Source organism: Palaemon carinicauda, chromosome 7, assembly GCF_036898095.1.
Source record: "Palaemon carinicauda isolate YSFRI2023 chromosome 7, ASM3689809v2, whole genome shotgun sequence".
Lineage (NCBI taxonomy): Eukaryota > Metazoa > Arthropoda > Malacostraca > Decapoda > Palaemonidae > Palaemon > Palaemon carinicauda.
Window position 1 is genome coordinate 140,612,470 of NC_090731.1, and position 6,000 is coordinate 140,618,469.

General features: G+C 36.3%; 1 protein-coding gene across 1 annotated transcript in view; it reads right to left on the minus strand.

Annotated features, from left to right (window-relative positions):
- LOC137644036 (uncharacterized) overlaps positions 1-5,291 on the minus strand; it is a 971,945-nt gene extending 966,654 nt beyond the window's left edge. Inside the window, exon 1 of the mRNA XM_068376929.1 lies at positions 5,190-5,291. The gene's annotated coding sequence lies outside the window, so the exon portion shown is untranslated. The remainder of the gene's footprint in view (positions 1-5,189) is intronic.
- Positions 5,292-6,000: the final 709 nt, after the last annotated feature.

Below are 6,000 nucleotides of genomic sequence, written 5' to 3' on the forward strand. Positions count from 1 at the left end.
GGGAGCTTCGGAGGAGGTTTGGGCAGCGGAAGAAGAGTCCCTGGGATTTTCTTCTTTCAAAGAAATCTTCGAAGGAGAAATATCCCGCCTGGACTTCTTCTTCCGTCGCCGAGAAAACCTCTCCCACTGGGAGGTAGACCACTCCCTGCACTCACCCCACTTATTACTACTATCACACTGTTGGCCCCTACAGTAAGGACAAAGGATGTGAGGGTCCGTCTCGACCGCCGACATAAATGTACCACAAGGGCGGTCGGGTAATCCAGGACATTTGCGCATTTTCGCAGAGGCCAACTTCGCACACAAACCTGTAGGAGAGAAAGCAAAAAGACATTAATGGCTGTCAGAGAGGCGAGGGTGAGAGCGGACACGTCCGACTACAACCCGAGCCGGGAGCAAAGTGAGCTCAAGCCGAAAGTAATAACCCATATTAAATAGCGTAGTTTGTATGTCGGTTACGGAACAAACATAGATTACTGTGTCATTATTACATCGTCGACTGTATTCTACGTAGCAAGACGTCACCCAAACGTCATTATTTTTAACCAATGATGATTATCCACATTTTACTTGGGACTACCATTTTAACAACACTAGAAGCACGTGACTTGAATACTCAATGAAACTGAACACTTTTCGACACTTTTCACACAATTTCCATCGCTAATTTTTCAGTCTTTTGAGAGCCATGGAGGAGTGTGAACCTTCAACTTCTGGTGCGGTTTCTCATTTACCATCTAATTTGACATCAATTTCAGTGGATTTTCTCCCAAATTCTTGTCTCAATTGTTATTCAAATTATAATGATTTTGTTCTGCATTATTGTAGTAACATCGAAAGAATAATAAAGTACTGCCAAGATTACGATGTTATCAAAAGTGAAAGTGACACTATTTGCCTCACCTGTGGTTCAAAGTGCCGACTTGATATCAACAAAAAAAAAAAAGCCTTTCGGTGTGACAGAAGACAAGATGTATTGAAAAACAACAAGAAAGTGAAAAAAGGTGTAGTTTTTACGTATCCATTTTTAAGGGAACTTGGTTTGAAAATCTCATGTAGATATAGAATCTACTTTGTTACTTGTATATAATCATATTGGTGTAAATTTTGTTTGAAATTTGTTGAAAATTAACTAAGAATTTCTCTCAAAACTATAAATGATTGGTGAACATTCATTCCTGAGGTTATTGTGCATTGGGTACCGAGTCGGAAAGGTGCAGCTCACCTTTACCCTCCAACCCAAGTGTACACAGGGTTTTAGGCTGTCTTATATTTAACATGACTGTGTAAGGGGTGGTGGCACAGGGGGGGAGGGCCAAACCCCCCCCCCTTGCTAGGTAAGAGTACAACTGTTAGGTTAGGTTAGGTAGTTTGTTTGTTTATTGCTAATTCTACATGTTAAAACAAATTCTTTAATTCATTCCCCACCCCAAAACCCCAGTTTCCCACTGGAGGTCCCCCAGGATGGCAAAGGTTAACAAGTAGGGTAAAAATAATGTTCCTCCTCCTCCTTAAAAAAAAAAAAAAAAAAAAAAAAAAAAAAAAAAAAAAAAAAAAAAAAAAGAGAGAGAGAGAGAGAGAGAGAGAGAGAGAGAGAGAGAGAGAGAGAGAGAGAGAGAGAGAGAGAGAGAGAGAGTCAGCTTTAGATAAAGCACTAAGTCATCAGAAAAAAAATATAGAAATTATTAGTGGCGAAGGTATTGTACAGAATGACCTATGTTTAATTGCGAGTGAAGCAAGCCACGCAGGAGCAAAGATCAGTATGCGAATAATTAGAATTACTGTAGTTCATTAAGAAACATACTCGTAAATATAAGTATTCAGAGAAGTTTACCAAGTTTACATCAGATAGATAACGGGGCTCAAGCAAACGGGCCTGTGATAGCTTTCGAAAGTGTTGCTCCTCCTCACACATTTGCATGAAAAATCCTTATTTCCATTAGTTTTCTAGTTGTTTTGTTGTTTTTTGCCGTTATTCTCTTCTGCAATTCCTTACTTTTCACTACCCCACCAGGAGTTACCCAAATTACTGTTGGGTTGTGGTAATCAGAAAACGATATTTTCGCGGAAGGTAATAACATCAAGGCATAACAACAGGAAAAGTAACGGGAAAAAATTATTTTTAAGCAAAAATGGCTGAGTGGGACTTATGAAAATACTCCCGTCCTAATATATACATTATGCTTCCTTAATAAATATAATTTTTAAACATTCACATATCATGCCCCAAAGACGACCCAATATCATTAATTTCTATCTTGATCAAATTCACAGTACATTGGGAAAAATTTCGGTAAATTTGTATTGTATTACAGGGTGTGATTTTTAAACAGAAAATATATGATTTCCTATAGTAAATAACGTGATTTAACCGAATTTGACCTTCATTTCAACCGGAATCAAACAGATCAATCAATCCGACTAACTTTAAGTTGAAGAATTGGTTGATGTTATTACGGATGAAATGAAGGTGAAAACCGGTTAAATCATGTTATTTACAATAGAAAATCATATCTTTTCTGTGCAAAAATCACACCCTGTAATACAATACAAATTTACCAGATATTTTCACATATATGTTGTGTTAAAATATTTAAATATAAGAACTTGTTCAACGTTGTCACTTCTCTTACGAATATACTGAGAGCGATAACATTAGCAATGTTACCAATGATTCACAGTACTACCAACGATGACGAATGGTACACAGAGTTACCAACGACACGATGACATTACTAGTGGTAGAAATGCTAAATATTTCCAAACGTATTTTAAATAATTTTTCCATATAACTATTACACAATATATAAAAAGTACAAAAAGGGCACAAAACCTAACAAACCCACCTAACCTTGCCTAGAAGTACCCCGGTCACAAAACACATATAATGACTATTGAGGAATGACTTACATTTATGAAACAGTACTACCAACGATGACGAATGGTACATAGAGTTACCAACGACACGAGGACATTACTAGAGGTAGAAATGCTAAATATTTCCATACGTATTTTAAATAATTTTTCCATATAACTATTAAACAATATATAAAAAGTACAAAAAGGGCACAGAACTTAACAAACCCACCTAACCTTGCCTAGAAGTACCCCGGTCACAAAACACATATACAGTACATGTAATGACTATTGAGGGATGACTTCCTTTTATGAAGAAAACGACGAAACTTGTGGCTTCCATGGGGGTAGACGACTTTTCCCCAAAAATGTACCTTTATAGGCAGTAACGGTATAACCACAACGACGTTTCTTCTTAGTTTTAGGTATGATGGATTCAGAATTGCAATAAAACACGTGAATGTCTTTCCTATAAGATAACAGAGAACGGCACTTGGGGCACAGTAAACGTTGAGGAATTACGTTGTGTGATTTAAGGAAATAATCAACATTAACTGAAGAATCATGAAAATCACCATGGAATTTAGCCACTGCTTTTAGGTACGGAATACTGCAGCCGTTACAAGTTTCTATAAGTTCCTCCATCGAAAAATACGAAAAAATAAATCGCACTTGAAATGACGAACGCCTTACTGGGTCAAAGGTTACAACGCAAAAGGCTTTGGAGGAAAGGGTATGAACACACCTATCAAAGAGATAAAGAAAGGGAGATATCTGAATAGGCATTGGTTGGTGATTGGTTAAGAGAAAAACAAAGAACACTAGCCGGTAAACATGAATGAACTAAATAGGGAAACTAGTCCAGAGAAAGTATTTATGGGAAACAGAGGAGTGAAAAGGAAATAACCAAAGAAAAGAAATAAAAACAATATAGGAAGATAAAATGGAATGAATGATAAATAATATTGAATGGGAATATAAAATGAGATGATTTTACCGTGAATGAACTGGATAGGGAAACTAGTCCAGAGCAAGTATTTATGTGAAACTGGGGAGAGAAAAGGAAATAACCAAAGAAATAAACCCAATATAGGAAGATAAAATGGAATGTATGATAAATAATATTGAATGGGAATATAAAATGAGATGATAATACGATAATAAAAAGAGTAATTGGGGGAGGGAAAACTTCTGCGTAGGGGGAGTGATATTTGCGCAGAACGAAAACTGGTATGCACGAACGTACGTACAAATGGGTGCTAATGTTAGCATGGAATGCTAACATTTGATCTACATCAGACGTTGGCAGAACTGGTTACTGTATTTTTTCATAAAATAATCCTTGAAACGGCTCCTCCAAAGTTTATCCAGTCATACTGTTTTGTATTTTCCTCCAGTTATAATACATACAAGAAGGTCATGTATATAGAAGAAAAGGCTTGTTTTACATTTATATATCGATTCCCCAGTATGTTTTCCCCACCCCAAAACCCCGAGTTCCCACTGGGGGTCCCCCATTATTGGAGGATATAGATGTATATATATTTCTGAAACTATTAATTTGCGAGGGGAACGAGTGTCATTTACGAAGAGAGCGTAATTTTTTCTATAAGAAAAAGTAGTTGTTTTCCTAGGTTATATTGCCCTGTAATACACTACAGTGAAACCTAAACGGTAAACTACTAGGCCTATGACCAACAGTCAACTCAAGCCATGGAGTGGTAGTAAGTTTATAAATTTTTAAAGATATACGAGTAACCTAACAAAAATGTTAACCTAACCAAATATGTAATCAATAGGATACAAACAATTAAAAGACTCAATACATACAATATTTGTTGCCTTTGTGGCAAATCAAGGATACAATTGCAATGTTCACCACCAACCACAAGTGAAGACTCTTATTAATGCCACATAAATTACATGGTTTCGCCGCTCTAAGGTAAATATCGGGATGAATATAATAAAAATGGCCCACAACGGTTCTGGGTAAGATTAAATGGGCTAAGGCTTGACAGACCATGGCAAGTGGGCAAAACATTATTTACGAATGGAGAAAAGCCAGCTCTTATAAATGACGGGTTTAATTTCTAGAAATTAAAATAGAATCGAGATACATTTGAGAACAATGGTAGCGTTTTCTCTTGAAATATCAGACATTACTAATGAGTAATGATTACACCCAATACCGTGGAGTGCTGGTCACACCACAACAATGTTATTTATCAAGGACCCCAAAGCACACCAGTCACCAGTTCAACTTCTACCTCGGGTTTACCGTAAGGTGATTATATATTTGACAACGTTACGTGAGCATATTAGCATTTACTTACTTGGTCGGAACTTCAGTAGAGTAAAAAGACAGAACTAGGGGCTTTTCTTTAGCCATCGAGAAATCTCAATAACACAACGACTACAGCTGCAGCAGCAGCCAGCAGCATTAGAGCCTCAGTGTTGCCACATGGGTTAGAATAAAAATCCCCAAAACTTATGATAAAAAAATTCCCAAAACAACCCAACAATCCCCATTTCCACAAATATATTCTCTTTTGTCTTGATCATGTAAGCTTTACTGATAAAGAAATTACTCACTATACTTCATATACTGTAAGTTCAAGTAAAATAATTACAACAATATAAAGGTTTACTCATCTTTGTTTTCTCTTCATAGAAAAAAGTGTACGGAATATCCCAAACAGACATCCAAAATTCCCATATCTAGGGATAAATTTTCACATCTGGCAACACTGTCTAAGAGCCTGTCTAGACTAACGCTGATTACTGGAACCTTCGAAGGCGGTTACTTAGGAGTTAAAACCTGTAATGATTCATATACAAAATGTGTTTCTCATTATTTGAAGTCGGAGGTTTGCAGTTTGATAACTATGCTAAATGTATAATGTACCGTGTAATCGCATTGGTATGGAATGAGGGATTTGAAATATTGGTAATGATTATCTGAAAAGTTATCTTAGTTGGTTTAAAACTTTGCTGTATTGGTAGAGGTGGGCGGATATCTGGCTGATCGTCGCATCGGTAACAAAGACTCCAACTCCCGTTGTATCTACTATCAGTTTATTATTATTATTATTATTATTATTATTATTATTATTATTATTATTATTATTATTATTATTATTATTA